Genomic DNA, 23,203 nt, shown 5'->3' with positions numbered 1-23,203 from the left:
GATACCTTTGATGGCGGTTCGTGGGAACCCAGCCAACGCTTAGCGCCTCATGATTTTGTTACTCGTTCCGCCGAAATAGCTCAGTTGGGAGAGCGTTAGACTGAAGATCTAAAGGTTCCGGGTTGGATGCTGGGTTTCGACATATTCATAGTGCGTTTCTTTAGGCGTTGTGCATAACAATACAGATAGCAATTCAGACAGCATTGTGAGCTTTTCTGTTACTTCCGCGATACGCCACTGTTTAACATTAATAGAAGCGTGCGTAGCCTACAGCAAATAGTGGGGCGAATATATTTAAAAGAAGTTTCCTTACGTCGGATACCTTAGATGGCGGTTCGTGGGAACCCAGCCATCGCTTAGCGCCTCATGATTTTGTTACTCGTTCCGCCGAAATAGCTCAGTTGTGAGAGCGTTAGACTGAAGATCTAAAGGTTCCGGGTTGGATGCTGGGTTTCGACATATTCATAGTGCGTTTCTTTAGGCGTTGTGCATAACAATACAGATAGCAATACAGACAGCATTGTCAGCTTTTCTGTTACTTCCGCGATACGCCACTGTTTAACATTAATAGAAACGTGCGTAGCCTACAGCAAATGGTAGAGCGCATATTTTTATAAGAAGTCTCCTTACGTCGGATACTTTAGACGGCGGTTCGTGGGAACCCAGCCATCGCTTAGCGCCTCATGATTTTGTTACTCGTTCCGCCGAAATAGCTCAGTTGGGAGAGCGTTAGACTGAAGATCTAAAGGTCCCGGGTTGGATCCTGGGTTTCGGCATATTCATAGTGCGTTTCTTTAGGCGTTGTGCATAACAATACAGATAGCAATTCCGACAGCATTGTGAGCTTTTCTGTTACTTCCGCGATACGCCACTGTTTAACATAATTGGAAGCGTGCCTAGCCTACAGCAAATAGTGGAGCGAATATTTTTAAAAGAAGTTTCCTTACGTCGGATACCTTAGACGGCGGTTCGTGGGAACCAAGCTATCGCTTGGCGGTTCATGATTTTGTTACTCGTTCCGACGAAATAGCTCAGTTGGGAGAGCGTTAGACTGAAGATCTAAAGGTCCCGGGTTGGATCCTGGGTTTCGGCATATTCATAGTGCGTTTCTTTAGGCGTTGTGAATAACAATACAGATAGCAATTCAGACACCATTGTCAGCTTTTCTGTTACTTCCGCGATACGCCACTGTTTAACGTTAATAGAAGCGTGCGTAGCCTACAGCAAATGGTGGACCGAATATTTTTAAAAGAAGTTTCCTTACCTCGGATACCTTAGACGGCGGTTCGTGGGAACCCAGCCATCGCTTAGCGCCTCATGATTTTGTTACTCGTTCCGCCGAAATAGCTCTGTTGGGAGAGCGTTAGACTGAAGATCTAAAGATCCCGGGTTGGATCCTGGGTTTCGGCATATTCATAGTGCGTTTCTTGAGGCGTTGTGCATAACAATACAGATAGCAATTTAGACACCATTGTCAGCTTTTCTGTTACTTCCGCGATACGCCACTGTTTAACATTAATAGAAGAATGCGTGGCCTACAGCAAGTAGTGGAGCGAATATTTTTAAAAGAAGTTTCCTTACGTCGGATACCCTAGACGGCGGTTCGAGGGAACCCACCCATCGCTTAGCGCCTCATGATTTTGTTACTCGTTCCGCCGAAATAGCTCGGTTGGGAGAGCGTTAGACTGAAGATCTAAAAGTCCCGGGTTGGATCCTGGGTTTCGGCATATTCATAGTGCGTTTCTTTAGGCGTTGTGCATAACAATACTGATAGCAATTCAGACAGCATTGTGAGCTTTTCCGGTACTTCCGCGATACGCCACTTTTTAACATTAATAGAAACGTGCGTAGCCTACAGCTAATGGTAGAGCGCATATTTTTATAATAAGTTTCCTTACGTCGGATACTTTAGACGGCGGTTCGTGGGAACCCAGCCATCGCTTAGCGCCTCGTGATTTTGTAGCTCGTTCCGCCGAAATAGCTCAGTTGGGAGAGCGTTAGACTGAAGATCTAAAGGTCCCGGGATGGATCCTGGGTTTCGGCGTATTCATAGTGAGTTTCTTTAGGCGTTGTCCATAACAATACTGATAGCAATTCAGACAGCATTATGAGCTTTTCTGTTACTTCCGCGATACGCCACTGTTTAACATTTATAGAAGCGTTCGTAGCCTACAGCAAATGGTGGAGCGAATATTTTTAAAAGAAGTTTCCTTACGTCGGATACCCTAGACGGCGGTTTGTGGGAACCCACCCATCGCTTAGCGCCTCGTGATTTTGTAGCTCGTTCCGCCGAAATAGCTCAGTTGGGAGAGCGTTAGACTCAAGATCTAAAGGTCCCGGGTTGGATCCTGGGTTTCGGCATACTTATAGTGCGTTTCTTTAAGCGTTGTGCACAACAATACAGATAACAATTCAGAGAGCATTGTGAGCTTTTCTGTTACTTCCTCGACACGCCACTGTTTAACATTAATAGAAGCGTGCCTAGCCTACAGAAAATGGTGGAGCGAATATTTTTAAAAGAAGTTTCCTTTCGTCGGATACCTTAGATGGCGGTTCGTGGGAACCCAGCCATCGCTTAGCGCCTCGTGATTTTGTGGCTCGTTCCGCCGAAATAGCTCAGTTGGGAGAGCGTTAGACTGAAGATCTAAAGGTCCCTGGTTCGATCCAGGGTTTCGGCATATTCATATAGCGAATTTTTTACCGCTTGTGCTTAACAATAAAAAAGCAGTTCAGACACCATTGTCAGCTTTTCTGTTACTTCCGCGATACGCCACTGTTTAACATTAATAGAAGCCTGCGCAGCCTACAGCAAATGGTGGAGCGAATATTTTTATAAGAAGTTTCCTGACGTCGGATACCCTAGACGGCGGTTCGTGGGAACCCAGCCATCGCGTAGCGCCTCATCATTTTGTTACTCGTTCCGACGAAATAGCTCAGTTGGGAGAGCGTTAGACTGAAGATCTAAAGTTCCCGGGTTGGATCCTGGGTTTCGGCATATTCATAGTGCGTTTCTATAGGCGTTGTGCATAACAATACAAATAGCAATTCAGACAGCATTGTGAGCTTTTCTGATACTTCCGCGATACGCCACTGTTTAACATTAATAGAAGCGTGCGTAGCCTTAGCAAATGGCGGAGCGAATATTTTCAAAAGAAGTTTCCTTACGTCGGATACCTTAGACGGCGGTTCGTGGGAACCAAGCTATCGCTTAGCGCCTCATAATTTTTTTGCTCGTTCCGTCGAAATAGCTCAGTTGGGAGAGCGTTAGACTGAAGATCTAAAGGTCCCGGGTGTGATCCTGGGTTTCGGCATATCCATGTAGCGGAATTTTTAGCCCTAGTGCATAACAATACAAATAGCAATTCAGACACCATTGTCAGCTTTTCTGTTACTTCCGCGATACGCCACTGTTTAACATTAATAGAAGCGTGGGTAGCCTACAGCAAATGGTGGAGCGAATATTTTTAAAAGAAGTTTCCTTACGTCGGATACCCTAGACGGCGGTTCGTGGGAACCCAGCCATCGCTTAGCGCCTCATGATTTTGTTACTCGTTCCGCTCAAATAGCTCAGTTGGGAGAGCGTTAAACTGAAGATCTAAAGGTCTCTGGTTCGATCCCGGGTTTCGGCATATTCATATAGCGAATTTTTTAGCCCTTGTGCATAACAATACAAATAGCAGTTCAGACACCATTGTCAGCTTTTCTGTTACTTCCGCGATACGCCACTGTTTAACATTAATAGAAGCGTGCGTAGCCTACAGCAAATAGTGGAGCGAATATTTTTAGAAGTTTCCTTACGTCGGATACCTTAGATGGCGGTTCATGGGAACCCAGCCATCGCTTAGCGCCTCGTGATTTTGTAGCTCGTTCCGCCGAAATAGCTCAGTTGGGAGAGCGTTAGACTGAAGATCTAAAGGTCCCGGGTTGGATCCTGGGTTTCGGCATACTCATAGTGCGTTTCTTTAGGCGTTGTGTATAACAATACAGATAGCAGTTCAGACAGCATTGTCAGCTTTTCTGTTACTTCCGCGATACGCCACTTTTTAACATAAATAGAAGCGTGCGTAGCCTACAGCAAATGGTAGAGCGAATATTTTTATAAGAAGTTTCCTTACGTCGGATACCTTAGACGGCGGTTCGTGGGAACCCAGCCATCGCTTAGCGCCTCGTGTTTTTAACTCGTTCCGCCGAAATAGCTCAGTTGGGAGAGCGTTAGACTGAAGATCTAAAGGTCCCGGGTTGGATCCTGGGTTTCGGCATATTCATAGTGCGTTTCTTTAGGCGTTGTGCATAACAATACAGATAGCAATTCAGACACCATTGTCAGCTTTTCTGTTACTTCCACGATACGCCAATGTTTAACATTTACAGAAGAGTTCGTAGCCTACAGCAAATGGTGGAGCGAATATTTTTAAAAGAAGTTTCCTTACGTCGGATACCTTAGATGGCGGTTCGTGGGAACCCAGCCATCGCTTAGCGCCTCATGATTTTGTTACTCGTTCCGCCGAAATTGCTCAGTTGGGAGAGCGTTAGACTGAAGATCTAAAGGTCCAGGGTTGGATGCTGGGTTTCGGCATATTCATAGTGCGTTTCTTTAGGCGTTGTGCATAACAATACAGATAGCAATTCAGACAGCATTGTGAGCTTTTCTGATACTTCCGCGATACGGCACTGTTTAACATTAATAGAAGCTTGCGCAGCCTTAGCAAATGGTGGAGCGAATATTTTTAAAAGAAGTTTCCTTACGTCGGATACCTTAGACGGCGGTTCGTGGGAACCAAGCTATCGCTTAGCGCCTCATGAATTTGTTACTCGTTCCGCCGAAATAGCTCAGCTGAGAGAGCGTTAAACTGATGATCTAAAGGTCCCTGGTTCGATCCCGGGTTTCGGCATATTCATATAGCGAATTTTTTAGCCCTTGTGCATAACAATACAAATAGCAATTCAGACAGCATTGTCAGCTTTTCTGTTACTTCCGCGATACGCCACTGTTTAACATTAATAGAAGCGTGCGTAGCCTACAGTAAATAGTGAGCGAATATTTTTAAAAGAACTTTCCTTACGTCGGATACCTTAGATGGCGGTTCGTGGGAACCCACCCATCGCTTAGCGCCTCATGATTTTGTTACTCGTTCCGCCGAGATAGCTCAGTTGGGAGAGCGTTAGACTGAAGTTCTAAAGGTCCCGCGATGGATCCTGGGTTTCGGCATATTCATAGTGCGTTTCTTTAGGCGTTGTCCATAACAATACAGATAGCAATTCAGACAGCATTGTCAGCTTTTCTGTTACTTCCGCGATACGCCACTGTTTAACATTAATAGAAGCGTGCCTAGCCTACAGCACATAGGGGAACGAATATTTTTAAAAGAAGTTTCCTTACCTCGGATACCTTAGACGGCGGTTCGTGGGAACCAAGCTATCGCTTAGCGCCTCATGATTTTGTTACTCGTTCCGTGGAAATAGCTCAGTTGGGAGAGCGTTAGACTGAAGATCTAAAGGTCCCGGGTTGGATCCTGGGTTTCGGCATATTCATAGTGCGTTTCTTTAGGCGTTGTGGATAACAATACAGATAGCAATTCAGACAGCATTGTGAGCTTTTCTGGTACTTCCGCGATACGCCACTTTTTAACATTAATGGAAGCGTGCGTAGCCTACAGCAAATGGTAGAGCGAATATTTTTAAAAGAAGTTTCCTTACGTCGGATACCCTAGACGGCGGTTCGTGGGAACCCACCCATCGCTTAGCGCCTCATGATTTTGTTACTCATTCCGCCGAAATAGCTCAGTTAAGAGAGCGTTAGACTGAATATCTAAAGGTTCCGGGTTGGATCCTGGGTTTCGGCATATTCATAGTGCGTTTCTTTAGGCGTTGTGCATAACAATACAGATAGCAATTCAGACAGCATTGTGAGCTTTTCTGGTACTTCCGCGATACGCCACTTTTTAACATTAATAGAAGCGTGCGTAGCCTACAGCAAATGGTAGAGCGAATATTTTTATAAGAAGTTTCCTTACGTCGGATACCTTTGATGGCGGTTCGTGGGAACCCAGCCAACGCTTAGCGCCTCATGATTTTGTTACTCGTTCCGCCGAAATAGCTCAGTTGGGAGAGCGTTAGACTGAAGATCTAAAGGTTCCGGGTTGGATGCTGGGTTTCGACATATTCATAGTGCGTTTCTTTAGGCGTTGTGCATAACAATACAGATAGCAATTCAGACAGCATTGTGAGCTTTTCTGTTACTTCCGCGATACGCCACTGTTTAACATTAATAGAAGCGTGCGTAGCCAACAGCAAATGGTGGAGCGAATATTTTTAAAAGAAGTTTCCTTACGTCGGATACCTTAGACGGCGGTTCGTGGGAACCCAGCCATCGCTTAGCGCCTCATGATTTTGTTACTCGTTCCGCCGAAATAGCTCAGTTGGGAGAGCGTTAGACTGAAGATCTAAAGGTCTCGGGTTGGATCCTGGGTTTCGGCATACTCATAGTGCGTTTCTTCAGGAGTTGTGCATAACAATACAGATAGCAATTCAGACAGCATTGTCAGCTTTTCTGTTACTTCCGCGATACGCCACTGTTTAACATTAATAGAAGCGTGCCTAGCCAACAGCAAATGGTGGAGCGAATATTTTTAAAAGAAGTTTCCTTACGTCGGATACCTTAGATGGCGGTTCGTGGGAACCCAGCAATCGCTTAGCGCCTCATGATTTTGTTACTCGTTCCGCCGAAATAGCTCAGTTGGGAGAGCGTTAGACTGAAGATCTAAAGGTTCCGGGTTGGATGCTGGGTTTCCACATGTTCATAGTGCGTTTCTTTAGGCGTTGTGCATAACAATACAGATAGCAATTCAGACAGCATTATGAGCTTTTCTGTTACTTCCACGATACGCCACTGTTTAACATTTATAGAAGCGTTCGTAGCCTACAGCAAATGGTGGAGCGAATATTTTTAAAAGAAGTTTCCTTACGTCGGATACCTTAGATGGCGGTTCGTGGGAACCCAGCCATCGCTTCGCGCCTCATGATTTTGTTACTCGTTCCGCCGAAATAGCTCAGTTGGGAGAGCGTTAGACTGAAGATCTAAAGGTTCCGGGTTGGATGCTGGGTTTCGACATATTCATAGTGCGTTTCTTTAGGTGTTGTGCATAACAATACAGATAGCAATTCAGACAGCATTGTGAGCTTTTCTGTTACTTCCGCGATACGCCACTGTCTAACATTAATAGAAGCGTGCGTAGCCAACAGCAAATGGTGGAGCGAATATTTTTAAAAGAAGTTTCCTTACGTCGGATACCTTAGACGGCGGTTCGTGGGAACCCAGCCATCGCTTAGCGCCTCATGATTTTGTTACTCGTTCCGCCGAAATAGCTCAGTTGGGAGAGCGTTAGACTGAAGATCTAAAGGTCCCGGGTTGGATCCTGGGTTTCGGCATATTCATAGTGCGTTTCTTCAGGAGTTGTGCATAACAATACAGATAGCAATTCAGACAGCATTGTCAGCTTTTCTGTTACTTCCGCGATACGCCACTGTTTAACATTAATAGAAGCGTGCCTAGCCAACAGCAAATGGTGGAGCGAATATTTTTAAAAGAAGTTTCCTTACGTCGGAAACCTTAGATGGCGGTTCGTGGGAACCCAGCAATCGCTTAGCGCCTCATGATTTTGTTACTCGTTCCGCCGAAATAGCTCAGTTGGGAGAGCGTTAGACTGAAGATCTAAAGGTTCCGGGTTGGATGCTGGGTTTCCACATGTTCATAGTGCGTTTCTTTAGGCGTTGTGCATAACAATACAGATAGCAATTCAGACAGCATTATGAGCTTTTCTGTTACTTGCACGATACGCCACTGTTTAACATTTATAGAAGCGTTCGTAGCCTACAGCAAATGGTGGAGCGAATATTTTTAAAAGAAGTTTCCTTACGTCGGATACCTTAGATGGCGGTTCGTGGGAACCCAGCCATCGCTTCGCGCCTCATGATTTTGTTACTCGTTCCGCCGAAATAGCTCAGTTGGGAGAGCGTTAGACTGAAGATCTAAAGGTTCCGGGTTGGATGCTGGGTTTCGACATATTCATAGTGCGTTTCTTTAGGCGTTGTGCATAACAATACAGATAGCAATACAGACAGCATTGTCAGCTTTTCTGTTACTTCCGCGATACGCCACTGTTTAACATTAATAGAAGCGTGCGTAGCCAACAGCAAATGGTAGAGCGAATATTTTTATAAGAAGTTTCCTTACGTCGGATACCTTAGACGGCGGTTCGTGGGAACCCAGCCATCGCTTAGCGCCTCATGATTTTGTTACTCGTTCCGCCGAAATAGCTCAGTTGGGAGCGCGTTAGACTGAAGATCTAAAGGTCCCGGGTTCGATCCTGGGTTTCGGCATATTTATAGTGCGTTTCTTTAGGCGTTGTGCATAACAATACAGATAGCAATTCAGACAGCATTGTGAGCTTTTCTGGTACTTCCGCGATACGCCACTTTTTAACGTTAATAGAAACGCGCGTAGCCTACAGCAAATGGTAGAGCGCATATTTTTATAAGAAGTTTCCTTACGTCGGATACCTTAGACGGCGGTTCGTGGGAACCCAGCCATCGCTTAGCGCCTCGTGATTTTGTAGCTCGTTCCGCCGAAATAGCTCAGTTGGGAGAGCGTTAGACTGAAGATCTAAAGGTCACGGGTTGGATCCTGGGTTTCGGCATATTCATAGTGCGTTTCTTTAGGCGTTGTCCCTAACAATACAGATAGCAATTCAGACAGCATTATGAGCTTTTCTGTTACTTCCGCGATACGCCACTGTTTAACTTTTATAGAAGCGTTCGTAGCCTACAGCAAATGGTGGAGCGAATATTTTTAAAAGAAGTTTCCTTACGTCGGATACCTTAGATGGCGGTTCGTGGGAACCCAGCCATCGCTTAGCGCCTCATGATTTTGTTACTCGTTCCGCCGAAATAGCTCAGTTGGGAGAGCGTTATACTGAAGTTCTAAAGGTTCCGGGTTGGATGCTGGGTTTCGACATATTCATAGTGCGTTTCTTTAGGCGTTGTGCATAACAATACAGATAGCAATACAGACAGCATTGTCAGCTTTTCTGTTACTTCCGCGATACGCCACTGTTTAACATTAATAGAAGCGTGCGTAGCCTACAGCAAATGGTGGAGCGAATATTTTTAAAAGAAGTTTCCTTACCTCGGATACCTTAGACGGCGGTTCGTGGGAACCCATCCATCGCTTAGCGCCTCATGATTTTGTTACTCGTTCCGCCGAAATAGCTCTGTTGGGAGAGCGTTAGACTGAAGATCTAAAGATCCCGGGTTGGATCCTGGGTTTCGGCATATTCATAGTGCGTTTCTTTAGGCGTTGTCCATAACAATACAGATAGCAATTCAGACAGCATTTTGAGCTTTTCTGGTACTTCCGCGATACGCCACTTTTTAACATTAATAGAAACGTGCGTAGCCTACAGCAAATGGTAGAGCGCATATTTTTATAAGAAGTTTCCTTATGTCGGATACCTTAGACGGCGGTTCGTGGGAACCCAGCCATCGCTTAGCGCCTCATGATTTTGTTACTCGTTCCGCCGAAATAGCTCAGTTGGGAGAGCGTTAGACTGAAGATCTAAAGGTCCCGGGTTGGATCCTGGGTTTCGGCATATTCATAGTGCGTTTCTTTAGGCGTTGTGCATAACAATACAGATAGCGATTCCGACAGCATTGTGAGCTTTTCTGTTACTTCCGCGATACGCCACTGTTTAACATAATTGGAAGCGTGCCTAGCCTACAGCAAATAGTGGAGCGAATATTTTTAAAAGAAGTTTCCTTACGTCGGATACCCTAGACGGTGGTTCGTGGTAACCCACCCATCGCCTAGCGCCTCATGATTTTGTTACTCGTTCCGCCGAAATACCTCAGTTGGGAGAGCCTTAGACTGAAGATCTAAAGGTCCCTGGTTCGATCACGGTTTTCGGCATATTCATAATGCGATTTTTTTAGCCGTTGTGCATAACAATACAAATAGCTATTCACACAGCATTGTGAGCTTTTCTGCTACTTCCGCGATACGCCACTTTTTAACGCTAATTGAAACGCGCATAGCCTACAGCAAATGGTAGAGCGCATATTTTTATAAGAAGTTTCCTTACGTCGGATACCTTAGATGGCGGTTCGTGGGAACCCAGCCATCGCTTAGCGCCTCATGATTTTGTTACTCGTTCCGCCGAAATAGCTCAGTTGGGAGAGCGTTAGACTGAAGTTCTAAAGGTTCCGGGTTGGATGCTGGGTTTCGACATATTCATAGTGCGTTTCTTTAGGCGTTGTGCATAACAATACAGATAGCAATACAGACAGCATTGTCAGCTTTTCTGTTACTTCCGCGATACGCCACTGTTTAACATTAATAGAAGCGTGCGTAGCCTACAGCAAATAGTGGGGCGAATATATTTAAAAGAAGTTTCCTTACGTCGGATACCTTAGATGGCGGTTCGTGGGAACCCAGCCATCGCTTAGCGCCTCATGATTTTGTTACTCGTTCCGCCGAAATAGCTCAGTTGTGAGAGCGTTAGACTGAAGATCTAAAGGTTCCGAGTTGGATGCTGGGTTTCGACATATTCATAGTGCGTTTCTTTAGGCGTTGTGCATAACAATACAGATAGCAATACAGACAGCATTGTCAGCTTTTCTGTTACTTCCGCGATACGCCACTGTTTAACATTAATAGAAACGTGCGTAGCCTACAGCAAATGGTAGAGCGCATATTTTTATAAGAAGTCTCCTTACGTCGGATACTTTAGACGGCGGTTCGTGGGAACCCAGCCATCGCTTAGCGCCTCATGATTTTGTTACTCGTTCCGCCGAAATAGCTCAGTTGGGAGAGCGTTAGACTGAAGATCTAAAGGTCCCGGGTTGGATCCTGGGTTTCGGCATATTCATAGTGCGTTTCTTTAGGCGTTGTGCATAACAATACAGATAGCAATTCCGACAGCATTGTGAGCTTTTCTGTTACTTCCGCGATACGCCACTGTTTAACATAATTGGAAGCGTGCCTAGCCTACAGCAAAGAGTGGAGCGAATATTTTTAAAAGAAGTTTCCTTACGTCGGATACCTTAGACGGCGGTTCGTGGGAACCAAGCTATCGCTTGGCGGTTCATGATTTTGTTACTCGTTCCGACGAAATAGCTCAGTTGGGAGAGCGTTAGACTGAAGATCTAAAGGTCCCGGGTTGGATCCTGGGTTTCGGCATATTCATAGTGCGTTTCTTTAGGCGTTGTGAATAACAATACAGATAGCAATTCAGACACCATTGTCAGCTTTTCTGTTACTTCCGCGATACGCCACTGTTTAACGTTAATAGAAGCGTGCGTAGCCTACAGCAAATGGTGGACCGAATATTTTTAAAAGAAGTTTCCTTACCTCGGATACCTTAGACGGCGGTTCGTGGGAACCCAGCCATCGCTTAGCGCCTCATGATTTTGTTACTCGTTCCGCCGAAATAGCTCTGTTGGGAGAGCATTAGACTGAAGATCTAAAGATCCCGGGTTGGATCCTGGGTTTCGGCATATTCATAGTGCGTTTCTTGAGGCGTTGTGCATAACAATACAGATAGCAATTTAGACACCATTGTCAGCTTTTCTGTTACTTCCGCGATACGCCACTGTTTAACATTAATAGAAGAATGCGTGGCCTACAGCAAGTAGTGGAGCGAATATTTTTAAAAGAAGTTTCCTTACGTCGGATACCCTAGACGGCGGTTCGAGGGAACCCACCCATCGCTTAGCGCCTCATGATTTTGTTACTCGTTCCGCCGAAATAGCTCAGTTGGGAGAGCGTTAGACTGAAGATCTAAAAGTCCCGGGTTGGATCCTGGGTTTCGGCATATTCATAGTGCGTTTCTTTAGGCGTTGTGCATAACAATACTGATAGCAATTCAGACAGCATTGTGAGCTTTTCCGGTACTTCCGCGATACGCCACTTTTTAACATTAATAGAAACGTGCGTAGCCTACAGCTAATGGTAGAGCGCATATTTTTATAATAAGTTTCCTTACGTCGGATACTTTAGACGGCGGTTCGTGGGAACCCAGCCATCGCTTAGCGCCTCGTGATTTTGTAGCTCGTTCCGCCGAAATAGCTCAGTTGGGAGAGCGTTAGACTGAAGATCTAAAGGTCCCGGGATGGATCCTGGGTTTCGGCGTATTCATAGTGAGTTTCTTTAGGCGTTGTCCATAACAATACTGATAGCAATTCAGACAGCATTATGAGCTTTTCTGTTACTTCCGCGATACGCCACTGTTTAACATTTATAGAAGCGTTCGTAGCCTACAGCAAATGGTGGAGCGAATATTTTTAAAAGAAGTTTCCTTACGTCGGATACCCTAGACGGCGGTTTGTGGGAACCCACCCATCGCTTAGCGCCTCGTGATTTTGTAGCTCGTTCCGCCGAAATAGCTCAGTTGGGAGAGCGTTAGACTCAAGATCTAAAGGTCCCGGGTTGGATCCTGGGTTTCGGCATACTTATAGTGCGTTTCTTTAAGCGTTGTGCACAACAATACAGATAACAATTCAGACAGCATTGTGAGCTTTTCTGTTACTTCCTCGACACGCCACTGTTTAACATTAATAGAAGCGTGCCTAGCCTACAGAAAATGGTGGAGCGAATATTTTTAAAAGAAGTTTCCTTTCGTCGGATACCTTAGATGGCGGTTCGTGGGAACCCAGCCATCGCTTAGCGCCTCGTGATTTTGTGGCTCGTTCCGCCGAAATAGCTCAGTTGGGAGAGCGTTAGACTGAAGATCTAAAGGTCCCTGGTTCGATCCAGGGTTTCGGCATATTCATATAGCGAATTTTTTACCGCTTGTGCTTAACAATAAAAAAGCAGTTCAGACACCATTGTCAGCTTTTCTGTTACTTCCGCGATACGCCACTGTTTAACATTAATAGAAGCCTGCGCAGCCTACAGCAAATGGTGGAGCGAATATTTTTATAAGAAGTTTCCTGACGTCGGATACCTTAGACGGCGGTTCGTGGGAACCCAGCCATCGCGTAGCGCCTCATCATTTTGTTACTCGTTCCGACGAAATAGCTCAGTTGGGAGAGCGTTAGACTGAAGATCTAAAGTTCCCGGGTTGGATCCTGGGTTTCGGCATATTCATAGTGCGTTTCTATAGGCGTTGTGCATAAGAATACAAATAGCAATTCAGACAGCATTGTGAGCTTTTCTGATACTTCCGCGATACGCCACTGTTTAACATTAATAGAAGCGTGCGTAGCCTTAGCAAATGGCGGAGCGAATATTTTCAAAAGAAGTTTCCTTACGTCGGATACCTTAGACGGCGGTTCGTGGGAACCAAGCTATCGCTTAGCGCCTCATAATTTTTTTGCTCGTTCCGTCGAAATAGCTCAGTTGGGAGAGCGTTAAACTGAAGATCTAAAGGTCTCTGGTTCGATCCCGGGTTTCGGCATATTCATATAGCGAATTTTTTAGCCCTTGTGCATAACAATACAAATAGCAGTTCAGACACCATTGTCAGCTTTTCTGTTACTTCCGCGATACGCCACTGTTTAACATTAATAGAAGCGTGCGTAGCCTACAGCAAATAGTGGAGCGAATATTTTTAGAAGTTTCCTTACGTCGGATACCTTAGATGGCGGTTCATGGGAACCCAGCCATCGCTTAGCGCCTCGTGATTTTGTAGCTCGTTCCGCCGAAATAGCTCAGTTGGGAGAGCGTTAGACTGAAGATCAAAAGGTCCCGGGTTGGATCCTGGGTTTCGGCATACTCATAGTGCGTTTCTTTAGGCGTTGTGCATAACAATACAGATAGCAGTTCAGACAGCATTGTCAGCTTTTCTGTTACTTCCGCGATACGCCACTTTTTAACATAAATAGAAGCGTGCGTAGCCTACAGCAAATGGTAGAGCGAATATTTTTATAAGAAGTTTCCTTACGTCGGATAACTTAGACGGCGGTTCGTGGGAACCCAGCCATCGCTTAGCGCCTCGTGATTTTTAGCTCGTTCCGCCGAAATAGCTCAGTTGGGAGAGCGTTAGACTGAAGATCTAAAGGTCCCGGGTTGGATCCTGGGTTTCGGCATATTCATAGTGCGTTTCTTTAGGCGTTGTGCATAACAATACAGATAGCAATTCAGACACCATTGTCAGCTTTTCTGTTACTTCCACGATACGCCAATGTTTAACATTTACAGAAGCGTTCGTAGCCTACAGCAAATGGTGGAGCGAATATTTTTAAAAGAAGTTTCCTTACGTCGGATACCTTAGATGGCGGTTCGTGGGAACCCAGCCATCGCTTAGCGCCTCATGATTTTGTTACTCGTTCCGCCGAAATTGCTCAGTTGGGAGAGCGTTAGACTGAAGATCTAAAGGTCCAGGGTTGGATGCTGGGTTTCGGCATATTCATAGTGCGTTTCTTTAGGCGTTGTGCATAACAATACAGATAGCAATTCAGACAGCATTGTGAGCTTTTCTGATACTTCCGCGATACGGCACTGTTTAACATTAATAGAAGCTTGCGCAGCCTTAGCATATGGTGGAGCGAATATTTTTAAAAGAAGTTTCCTTACGTCGGATACCTTAGACGGCGGTTCGTGGGAACCAAGCTATCGCTTAGCGCCTCATGAATTTGTTACTCGTTCCGCCGAAATAGCTCAGCTGAGAGAGCGTTAAACTGATGATCTAAAGGTCCCTGGTTCGATCCCGGGTTTCGGCATATTCATATAGCGAATTTTTTAGCCCTTGTGCATAACAATACAAATAGCAATTCAGACAGCATTGTCAGCTTTTCTGTTACTTCCGCGATACGCCACTGTTTAACATTAATAGAAGCGTGCGTAGCCTACAGTAAATAGTGAGCGAATATTTTTAAAAGAACTTTCCTTACGTCGGATACCTTAGATGGCGGTTCGTGGGAACCCACCCATCGCTTCGCGCCTCATGATTTTGTTACTCGTTCCGCCGAAATAGCTCAGTTGGGAGAGCGTTAAACTGAAGATCTAAAGGTCCCGAGTTGGATCCTGGGTTTCGGCATATTCATATAGCGAATTTTTTAGCCCTTGTGCATAACAATACAAATAGCAATTCAGACACCATTGTCAGCTTTTCTGTTACTTCCGCGATACGCCACTGTTTAACATTAATAGAAGCGTGCGTAGCCTACAGCAAATGGTGGAGCAAATATTTTTAAAAGAAGTTTCCTTACGTCGGATACCCTAGACGGCGGATCGTGGGAACCCAGCCATCGCTTAGCGCCTCATGAATTTGTTACTCGTTCCGCCGAAATAGCTCAGCTGAGAGAGCGTTAAACTGATGATCTAAAGGTCCCTGGTTCGATCCCGGGTTTCGGCATATTCATATAGCGAATTTTTTAGCCCTTGTGCATAACAATACAAATAGCAATCCAGACAGCATTGTCAGCTTTTCTGTTACTTCCGCGATACGCCACTGTTTAACATTAATAGAAGCGTGCCTAGCCTACAGCAAAGAGTGGAGCGAATATTTTTAAAAGAAGTTTCCTTACGTCGGATACCTTAGACGGCGGTTCGTGGGAACCAAGCTATCGCTTGGCGGTTCATGATTTTGTTACTCGTTCCGACGAAATAGCTCAGTTGGGAGAGCGTTAGACTGAAGATCTAAAGGTCCCGGGTTGGATCCTGGGTTTCGGCATATTCATAGTGCGTTTCTTTAGGCGTTGTGAATAACAATACAGATAGCAATTCAGACACCATTGTCAGCTTTTCTGTTACTTCCGCGATACGCCACTGTTTAACGTTAATAGAAGCGTGCGTAGCCTACAGCAAATGGTGGACCGAATATTTTTAAAAGAAGTTTCCTTACCTCGGATACCTTAGACGGCGGTTCGTGGGAACCCAGCCATCGCTTAGCGCCTCATGATTTTGTTACTCGTTCCGCCGAAATAGCTCTGTTGGGAGAGCATTAGACTGAAGATCTAAAGATCCCGGGTTGGATCCTGGGTTTCGGCATATTCATAGTGCGTTTCTTGAGGCGTTGTGCATAACAATACAGATAGCAATTTAGACACCATTGTCAGCTTTTCTGTTACTTCCGCGATACGCCACTGTTTAACATTAATAGAAGAATGCGTGGCCTACAGCAAGTAGTGGAGCGAATATTTTTAAAAGAAGTTTCCTTACGTCGGATACCCTAGACGGCGGTTCGAGGGAACCCACCCATCGCTTAGCGCCTCATGATTTTGTTACTCGTTCCGCCGAAATAGCTCAGTTGGGAGAGCGTTAGACTGAAGATCTAAAAGTCCCGGGTTGGATCCTGGGTTTCGGCATATTCATAGTGCGTTTCTTTAGGCGTTGTGCATAACAATACTGATAGCAATTCAGACAGCATTGTGAGCTTTTCCGGTACTTCCGCGATACGCCACTTTTTAACATTAATAGAAACGTGCGTAGCCTACAGCTAATGGTAGAGCGCATATTTTTATAATAAGTTTCCTTACGTCGGATACTTTAGACGGCGGTTCGTGGGAACCCAGCCATCGCTTAGCGCCTCGTGATTTTGTAGCTCGTTCCGCCGAAATAGCTCAGTTGGGAGAGCGTTAGACTGAAGATCTAAAGGTCCCGGGATGGATCCTGGGTTTCGGCGTATTCATAGTGAGTTTCTTTAGGCGTTGTCCATAACAATACTGATAGCAATTCAGACAGCATTATGAGCTTTTCTGTTACTTCCGCGATACGCCACTGTTTAACATTTATAGAAGCGTTCGTAGCCTACAGCAAATGGTGGAGCGAATATTTTTAAAAGAAGTTTCCTTACGTCGGATACCCTAGACGGCGGTTTGTGGGAACCCACCCATCGCTTAGCGCCTCGTGATTTTGTAGCTCGTTCCGCCGAAATAGCTCAGTTGGGAGAGCGTTAGACTCAAGATCTAAAGGTCCCGGGTTGGATCCTGGGTTTCGGCATACTTATAGTGCGTTTCTTTAAGCGTTGTGCACAACAATACAGATAACAATTCAGACAGCATTGTGAGCTTTTCTGTTACTTCCTCGACACGCCACTGTTTAACATTAATAGAAGCGTGCCTAGCCTACAGAAAATGGTGGAGCGAATATTTTTAAAAGAAGTTTCCTTTCGTCGGATACCTTAGATGGCGGTTCGTGGGAACCCAGCCATCGCTTAGCGCCTCGTGATTTTGTGGCTCGTTCCGCCGAAATAGCTCAGTTGGGAGAGCGTTAGACTGAAGATCTAAAGGTCCCTGGTTCGATCCAGGGTTTCGGCATATTCATATAGCGAATTTTTTACCGCTTGTGCTTAACAATAAAAAAGCAGTTCAGACACCATTGTCAGCTTTTCTGTTACTTCCGCGATACGCCACTGTTTAACATTAATAGAAGCCTGCGCAGCCTACAGCAAATGGTGGAGCGAATATTTTTATAAGAAGTTTCCTGACGTCGGATACCTTAGACGGCGGTTCGTGGGAACCCAGCCATCGCGTAGCGCCTCATCATTTTGTTACTCGTTCCGACGAAATAGCTCAGTTGGGAGAGCGTTAGACTGAAGATCTAAAGTTCCCGGGTTGGATCCTGGGTTTCGGCATATTCATAGTGCGTTTCTATAGGCGTTGTGCATAAGAATACAAATAGCAATTCAGACAGCATTGTGAGCTTTTCTGATACTTCCGCGATACGCCACTGTTTAACATTAATAGAAGCGTGCGTAGCCTTAGCAAATGGCGGAGCGAATATTTTCAAAAGAAGTTTCCTTACGTCGGATACCTTAGACGGCGGTTCGTGGGAACCAAGCTATCGCTTAGCGCCTCATAATTTTTTTGCTCGTTCCGTCGAAATAGCTCAGTTGGGAGAGCGTTAAACTGAAGATCTAAAGGTCTCTGGTTCGATCCCGGGTTTCGGCATATTCATATAGCGAATTTTTTAGCCCTTGTGCATAACAATACAAATAGCAGTTCAGACACCATTGTCAGCTTTTCTGTTACTTCCGCGATACGCCACTGTTTAACATTAATAGAAGCGTGCGTAGCCTACAGCAAATAGTGGAGCGAATATTTTTAGAAGTTTCCTTACGTCGGATACCTTAGATGGCGGTTCATGGGAACCCAGCCATCGCTTAGCGCCTCGTGATTTTGTAGCTCGTTCCGCCGAAATAGCTCAGTTGGGAGAGCGTTAGACTGAAGATCAAAAGGTCCCGGGTTGGATCCTGGGTTTCGGCATACTCATAGTGCGTTTCTTTAGGCGTTGTGCATAACAATACAGATAGCAGTTCAGACAGCATTGTCAGCTTTTCTGTTACTTCCGCGATACGCCACTTTTTAACATAAATAGAAGCGTGCGTAGCCTACAGCAAATGGTAGAGCGAATATTTTTATAAGAAGTTTCCTTACGTCGGATAACTTAGACGGCGGTTCGTGGGAACCCAGCCATCGCTTAGCGCCTCGTGATTTTTAGCTCGTTCCGCCGAAATAGCTCAGTTGGGAGAGCGTTAGACTGAAGATCTAAAGGTCCCGGGTTGGATCCTGGGTTTCGGCATATTCATAGTGCGTTTCTTTAGGCGTTGTGCATAACAATACAGATAGCAATTCAGACACCATTGTCAGCTTTTCTGTTACTTCCACGATACGCCAATGTTTAACATTTACAGAAGCGTTCGTAGCCTACAGCAAATGGTGGAGCGAATATTTTTAAAAGAAGTTTCCTTACGTCGGATACCTTAGATGGCGGTTCGTGGGAACCCAGCCATCGCTTAGCGCCTCATGATTTTGTTACTCGTTCCGCCGAAATTGCTCAGTTGGGAGAGCGTTAGACTGAAGATCTAAAGGTCCAGGGTTGGATGCTGGGTTTCGGCATATTCATAGTGCGTTTCTTTAGGCGTTGTGCATAACAATACAGATAGCAATTCAGACAGCATTGTGAGCTTTTCTGATACTTCCGCGATACGGCACTGTTTAACATTAATAGAAGCTTGCGCAGCCTTAGCATATGGTGGAGCGAATATTTTTAAAAGAAGTTTCCTTACGTCGGATACCTTAGACGGCGGTTCGTGGGAACCAAGCTATCGCTTAGCGCCTCATGAATTTGTTACTCGTTCCGCCGAAATAGCTCAGCTGAGAGAGCGTTAAACTGATGATCTAAAGGTCCCTGGTTCGATCCCGGGTTTCGGCATATTCATATAGCGAATTTTTTAGCCCTTGTGCATAACAATACAAATAGCAATTCAGACAGCATTGTCAGCTTTTCTGTTACTTCCGCGATACGCCACTGTTTAACATTAATAGAAGCGTGCGTAGCCTACAGTAAATAGTGAGCGAATATTTTTAAAAGAACTTTCCTTACGTCGGATACCTTAGATGGCGGTTCGTGGGAACCCACCCATCGCTTCGCGCCTCATGATTTTGTTACTCGTTCCGCCGAAATAGCTCAGTTGGGAGAGCGTTAAACTGAAGATCTAAAGGTCCCGAGTTGGATCCTGGGTTTCGGCATATTCATATAGCGAATTTTTTAGCCCTTGTGCATAACAATACAAATAGCAATTCAGACACCATTGTCAGCTTTTCTGTTACTTCCGCGATACGCCACTGTTTAACATTAATAGAAGCGTGCGTAGCCTACAGCAAATGGTGGAGCAAATATTTTTAAAAGAAGTTTCCTTACGTCGGATACCCTAGACGGCGGATCGTGGGAACCCAGCCATCGCTTAGCGCCTCATGAATTTGTTACTCGTTCCGCCGAAATAGCTCAGCTGAGAGAGCGTTAAACTGATGATCTAAAGGTCCCTGGTTCGATCCCGGGTTTCGGCATATTCATATAGCGAATTTTTTAGCCCTTGTGCATAACAATACAAATAGCAATCCAGACAGCATTGTCAGCTTTTCTGTTACTTCCGCGATACGCCACTGTTTAACATTAATAGAAGCGTGCCTAGCCTACAGCAAAGAGTGGAGCGAATATTTTTAAAAGAAGTTTCCTTACGTCGGATACCTTAGACGGCGGTTCGTGGGAACCAAGCTATCGCTTGGCGGTTCATGATTTTGTTACTCGTTCCGACGAAATAGCTCAGTTGGGAGAGCGTTAGACTGAAGATCTAAAGGTCCCGGGTTGGATCCTGGGTTTCGGCATATTCATAGTGCGTTTCTTTAGGCGTTGTGAATAACAATACAGATAGCAATTCAGACACCATTGTCAGCTTTTCTGTTACTTCCGCGATACGCCACTGTTTAACGTTAATAGAAGCGTGCGTAGCCTACAGCAAATGGTGGACCGAATATTTTTAAAAGAAGTTTCCTTACCTCGGATACCTTAGACGGCGGTTCGTGGGAACCCAGCCATCGCTTAGCGCCTCATGATTTTGTTACTCGTTCCGCCGAAATAGCTCTGTTGGGAGAGCATTAGACTGAAGATCTAAAGATCCCGGGTTGGATCCTGGGTTTCGGCATATTCATAGTGCGTTTCTTGAGGCGTTGTGCATAACAATACAGATAGCAATTTAGACACCATTGTCAGCTTTTCTGTTACTTCCGCGATACGCCACTGTTTACCATTAATAGAAGAATGCGTGGCCTACAGCAAGTAGTGGAGCGAATATTTTTAAAAGAAGTTTCCTTACGTCGGATACCCTAGACGGCGGTTCGAGGGAACCCACCCATCGCTTAGCGCCTCATGATTTTGTTACTCGTTCCGCCGAAATAGCTCAGTTGGGAGAGCGTTAGACTGAAGATCTAAAAGTCCCGGGTTGGATCCTGGGTTTCGGCATATTCATAGTGCGTTTCTTTAGGCGTTGTGCATAACAATACTGATAGCAATTCAGACAGCATTGTGAGCTTTTCCGGTACTTCCGCGATACGCCACTTTTTAACATTAATAGAAACGTGCGTAGCCTACAGCTAATGGTAGAGCGCATATTTTTATAATAAGTTTCCTTACGTCGGATACTTTAGACGGCGGTTCGTGGGAACCCAGCCATCGCTTAGCGCCTCGTGATTTTGTAGCTCGTTCCGCCGAAATAGCTCAGTTGGGAGAGCGTTAGACTGAAGATCTAAAGGTCCCGGGATGGATCCTGGGTTTCGGCGTATTCATAGTGAGTTTCTTTAGGCGTTGTCCATAACAATACTGATAGCAATTCAGACAGCATTATGAGCTTTTCTGTTACTTCCGCGATACGCCACTGTTTAACATTTATAGAAGCGTTCGTAGCCTACAGCAAATGGTGGAGCGAATATTTTTAAAAGAAGTTTCCTTACGTCGGATACCCTAGACGGCGGTTTGTGGGAACCCACCCATCGCTTAGCGCCTCGTGATTTTGTAGCTCGTTCCGCCGAAATAGCTCAGTTGGGAGAGCGTTAGACTCAAGATCTAAAGGTCCCGGGTTGGATCCTGGGTTTCGGCATACTTATAGTGCGTTTCTTTAAGCGTTGTGCACAACAATACAGATAACAATTCAGACAGCATTGTGAGCTTTTCTGTTACTTCCTCGACACGCCACTGTTTAACATTAATAGAAGCGTGCCTAGCCTACAGAAAATGGTGGAGCGAATATTTTTAAAAGAAGTTTCCTTTCGTCGGATACCTTAGATGGCGGTTCGTGGGAACCCAGCCATCGCTTAGCGCCTCGTGATTTTGTGGCTCGTTCCGCCGAAATAGCTCAGTTGGGAGAGCGTTAGACTGAAGATCTAAAGGTCCCTGGTTCGATCCAGGGTTTCGGCATATTCATATAGCGAATTTTTTACCGCTTGTGCTTAACAATAAAAAAGCAGTTCAGACACCATTGTCAGCTTTTCTGTTACTTCCGCGATACGCCACTGTTTAACATTAATAGAAGCCTGCGCAGCCTACAGCAAATGGTGGAGCGAATATTTTTATAAGAAGTTTCCTGACGTCGGATACCTTAGACGGCGGTTCGTGGGAACCCAGCCATCGCGTAGCGCCTCATCATTTTGTTACTCGTTCCGACGAAATAGCTCAGTTGGGAGAGCGTTAGACTGAAGATCTAAAGTTCCCGGGTTGGATCCTGGGTTTCGGCATATTCATAGTGCGTTTCTATAGGCGTTGTGCATAAGAATACAAATAGCAATTCAGACAGCATTGTGAGCTTTTCTGATACTTCCGCGATACGCCACTGTTTAACATTAATAGAAGCGTGCGTAGCCTTAGCAAATGGCGGAGCGAATATTTTCAAAAGAAGTTTCCTTACGTCGGATACCTTAGACGGCGGTTCGTGGGAACCAAGCTATCGCTTAGCGCCTCATAATTTTTTTGCTCGTTCCGTCGAAATAGCTCAGTTGGGAGAGCGTTAAACTGAAGATCTAAAGGTCTCTGGTTCGATCCCGGGTTTCGGCATATTCATATAGCGAATTTTTTAGCCCTTGTGCATAACAATACAAATAGCAGTTCAGACACCATTGTCAGCTTTTCTGTTACTTCCGCGATACGCCACTGTTTAACATTAATAGAAGCGTGCGTAGCCTACAGCAAATAGTGGAGCGAATATTTTTAGAAGTTTCCTTACGTCGGATACCTTAGATGGCGGTTCATGGGAACCCAGCCATCGCTTAGCGCCTCGTGATTTTGTAGCTCGTTCCGCCGAAATAGCTCAGTTGGGAGAGCGTTAGACTGAAGATCAAAAGGTCCCGGGTTGGATCCTGGGTTTCGGCATACTCATAGTGCGTTTCTTTAGGCGTTGTGCATAACAATACAGATAGCAGTTCAGACAGCATTGTCAGCTTTTCTGTTACTTCCGCGATACGCCACTTTTTAACATAAATAGAAGCGTGCGTAGCCTACAGCAAATGGTAGAGCGAATATTTTTATAAGAAGTTTCCTTACGTCGGATAACTTAGACGGCGGTTCGTGGGAACCCAGCCATCGCTTAGCGCCTCGTGATTTTTAGCTCGTTCCGCCGAAATAGCTCAGTTGGGAGAGCGTTAGACTGAAGATCTAAAGGTCCCGGGTTGGATCCTGGGTTTCGGCATATTCATAGTGCGTTTCTTTAGGCGTTGTGCATAACAATACAGATAGCAATTCAGACACCATTGTCAGCTTTTCTGTTACTTCCACGATACGCCAATGTTTAACATTTACAGAAGCGTTCGTAGCCTACAGCAAATGGTGGAGCGAATATTTTTAAAAGAAGTTTCCTTACGTCGGATACCTTAGATGGCGGTTCGTGGGAACCCAGCCATCGCTTAGCGCCTGATGATTTTGTTACTCGTTCCGCCGAAA

At 45.3% G+C, this 23,203-nt stretch overlaps 29 non-coding genes across 29 annotated transcripts; all 29 read left to right on the top strand.

Moving 5' to 3' along the window:
• Positions 1-703: 703 nt before the first annotated feature.
• Positions 704-776, top strand: TRNAF-GAA (transfer RNA phenylalanine (anticodon GAA)). The gene has a single exon. It is a non-coding gene; the product is annotated as a tRNA-Phe (tRNA).
• A 1,512-nt stretch (positions 777-2,288) lies between these two features.
• On the top strand, positions 2,289-2,361 carry TRNAL-CAA (transfer RNA leucine (anticodon CAA)). Its single transcript has one exon. It is a non-coding gene; the product is annotated as a tRNA-Leu (tRNA).
• A 244-nt stretch (positions 2,362-2,605) lies between these two features.
• On the top strand, positions 2,606-2,678 carry TRNAF-GAA (transfer RNA phenylalanine (anticodon GAA)). The gene has a single exon. It is a non-coding gene; the product is annotated as a tRNA-Phe (tRNA).
• Positions 2,679-3,556: 878 nt separating this feature from the next.
• On the top strand, positions 3,557-3,629 carry TRNAF-GAA (transfer RNA phenylalanine (anticodon GAA)). The gene has a single exon. It is a non-coding gene; the product is annotated as a tRNA-Phe (tRNA).
• Positions 3,630-3,871: 242 nt separating this feature from the next.
• Positions 3,872-3,944, top strand: TRNAF-GAA (transfer RNA phenylalanine (anticodon GAA)). Its single transcript has one exon. It is a non-coding gene; the product is annotated as a tRNA-Phe (tRNA).
• Positions 3,945-4,186: 242 nt separating this feature from the next.
• On the top strand, positions 4,187-4,259 carry TRNAF-GAA (transfer RNA phenylalanine (anticodon GAA)). The gene has a single exon. It is a non-coding gene; the product is annotated as a tRNA-Phe (tRNA).
• Positions 4,260-4,819: 560 nt separating this feature from the next.
• On the top strand, positions 4,820-4,892 carry TRNAI-GAU (transfer RNA isoleucine (anticodon GAU)). Its single transcript has one exon. It is a non-coding gene; the product is annotated as a tRNA-Ile (tRNA).
• A 2,463-nt stretch (positions 4,893-7,355) lies between these two features.
• On the top strand, positions 7,356-7,428 carry TRNAF-GAA (transfer RNA phenylalanine (anticodon GAA)). The gene has a single exon. It is a non-coding gene; the product is annotated as a tRNA-Phe (tRNA).
• Positions 7,429-8,306: 878 nt separating this feature from the next.
• Positions 8,307-8,379, top strand: TRNAF-GAA (transfer RNA phenylalanine (anticodon GAA)). Its single transcript has one exon. It is a non-coding gene; the product is annotated as a tRNA-Phe (tRNA).
• A 1,195-nt stretch (positions 8,380-9,574) lies between these two features.
• TRNAF-GAA (transfer RNA phenylalanine (anticodon GAA)) lies at positions 9,575-9,647 on the top strand. The gene has a single exon. It is a non-coding gene; the product is annotated as a tRNA-Phe (tRNA).
• A 1,196-nt stretch (positions 9,648-10,843) lies between these two features.
• Positions 10,844-10,916, top strand: TRNAF-GAA (transfer RNA phenylalanine (anticodon GAA)). The gene has a single exon. It is a non-coding gene; the product is annotated as a tRNA-Phe (tRNA).
• Positions 10,917-12,428: 1,512 nt separating this feature from the next.
• Positions 12,429-12,501, top strand: TRNAL-CAA (transfer RNA leucine (anticodon CAA)). The gene has a single exon. It is a non-coding gene; the product is annotated as a tRNA-Leu (tRNA).
• A 244-nt stretch (positions 12,502-12,745) lies between these two features.
• TRNAF-GAA (transfer RNA phenylalanine (anticodon GAA)) lies at positions 12,746-12,818 on the top strand. Its single transcript has one exon. It is a non-coding gene; the product is annotated as a tRNA-Phe (tRNA).
• Positions 12,819-13,378: 560 nt separating this feature from the next.
• Positions 13,379-13,451, top strand: TRNAF-GAA (transfer RNA phenylalanine (anticodon GAA)). The gene has a single exon. It is a non-coding gene; the product is annotated as a tRNA-Phe (tRNA).
• A 558-nt stretch (positions 13,452-14,009) lies between these two features.
• Positions 14,010-14,082, top strand: TRNAF-GAA (transfer RNA phenylalanine (anticodon GAA)). The gene has a single exon. It is a non-coding gene; the product is annotated as a tRNA-Phe (tRNA).
• Positions 14,083-14,642: 560 nt separating this feature from the next.
• On the top strand, positions 14,643-14,715 carry TRNAI-GAU (transfer RNA isoleucine (anticodon GAU)). The gene has a single exon. It is a non-coding gene; the product is annotated as a tRNA-Ile (tRNA).
• A 244-nt stretch (positions 14,716-14,959) lies between these two features.
• TRNAF-GAA (transfer RNA phenylalanine (anticodon GAA)) lies at positions 14,960-15,032 on the top strand. Its single transcript has one exon. It is a non-coding gene; the product is annotated as a tRNA-Phe (tRNA).
• Positions 15,033-15,277: 245 nt separating this feature from the next.
• Positions 15,278-15,350, top strand: TRNAI-GAU (transfer RNA isoleucine (anticodon GAU)). The gene has a single exon. It is a non-coding gene; the product is annotated as a tRNA-Ile (tRNA).
• A 1,513-nt stretch (positions 15,351-16,863) lies between these two features.
• Positions 16,864-16,936, top strand: TRNAL-CAA (transfer RNA leucine (anticodon CAA)). Its single transcript has one exon. It is a non-coding gene; the product is annotated as a tRNA-Leu (tRNA).
• A 244-nt stretch (positions 16,937-17,180) lies between these two features.
• Positions 17,181-17,253, top strand: TRNAF-GAA (transfer RNA phenylalanine (anticodon GAA)). Its single transcript has one exon. It is a non-coding gene; the product is annotated as a tRNA-Phe (tRNA).
• Positions 17,254-17,813: 560 nt separating this feature from the next.
• On the top strand, positions 17,814-17,886 carry TRNAF-GAA (transfer RNA phenylalanine (anticodon GAA)). The gene has a single exon. It is a non-coding gene; the product is annotated as a tRNA-Phe (tRNA).
• A 558-nt stretch (positions 17,887-18,444) lies between these two features.
• Positions 18,445-18,517, top strand: TRNAF-GAA (transfer RNA phenylalanine (anticodon GAA)). Its single transcript has one exon. It is a non-coding gene; the product is annotated as a tRNA-Phe (tRNA).
• Positions 18,518-19,077: 560 nt separating this feature from the next.
• On the top strand, positions 19,078-19,150 carry TRNAI-GAU (transfer RNA isoleucine (anticodon GAU)). The gene has a single exon. It is a non-coding gene; the product is annotated as a tRNA-Ile (tRNA).
• A 244-nt stretch (positions 19,151-19,394) lies between these two features.
• On the top strand, positions 19,395-19,467 carry TRNAF-GAA (transfer RNA phenylalanine (anticodon GAA)). Its single transcript has one exon. It is a non-coding gene; the product is annotated as a tRNA-Phe (tRNA).
• Positions 19,468-19,712: 245 nt separating this feature from the next.
• Positions 19,713-19,785, top strand: TRNAI-GAU (transfer RNA isoleucine (anticodon GAU)). Its single transcript has one exon. It is a non-coding gene; the product is annotated as a tRNA-Ile (tRNA).
• A 1,513-nt stretch (positions 19,786-21,298) lies between these two features.
• Positions 21,299-21,371, top strand: TRNAL-CAA (transfer RNA leucine (anticodon CAA)). Its single transcript has one exon. It is a non-coding gene; the product is annotated as a tRNA-Leu (tRNA).
• A 244-nt stretch (positions 21,372-21,615) lies between these two features.
• On the top strand, positions 21,616-21,688 carry TRNAF-GAA (transfer RNA phenylalanine (anticodon GAA)). The gene has a single exon. It is a non-coding gene; the product is annotated as a tRNA-Phe (tRNA).
• Positions 21,689-22,248: 560 nt separating this feature from the next.
• TRNAF-GAA (transfer RNA phenylalanine (anticodon GAA)) lies at positions 22,249-22,321 on the top strand. Its single transcript has one exon. It is a non-coding gene; the product is annotated as a tRNA-Phe (tRNA).
• A 558-nt stretch (positions 22,322-22,879) lies between these two features.
• TRNAF-GAA (transfer RNA phenylalanine (anticodon GAA)) lies at positions 22,880-22,952 on the top strand. Its single transcript has one exon. It is a non-coding gene; the product is annotated as a tRNA-Phe (tRNA).
• The last annotated feature ends 251 nt before the right edge of the window (positions 22,953-23,203 follow it).

The sequence above is a fragment of the Dermacentor variabilis genome, unplaced genomic scaffold (genome assembly GCF_050947875.1).
Source record: "Dermacentor variabilis isolate Ectoservices unplaced genomic scaffold, ASM5094787v1 scaffold_13, whole genome shotgun sequence".
Taxonomy (NCBI): Eukaryota; Metazoa; Arthropoda; class Arachnida; order Ixodida; family Ixodidae; genus Dermacentor; species Dermacentor variabilis.
The sequence above is the reverse complement of the archived record's forward strand: the minus strand, read 5'-3'. Positions and strand labels throughout refer to the sequence as shown.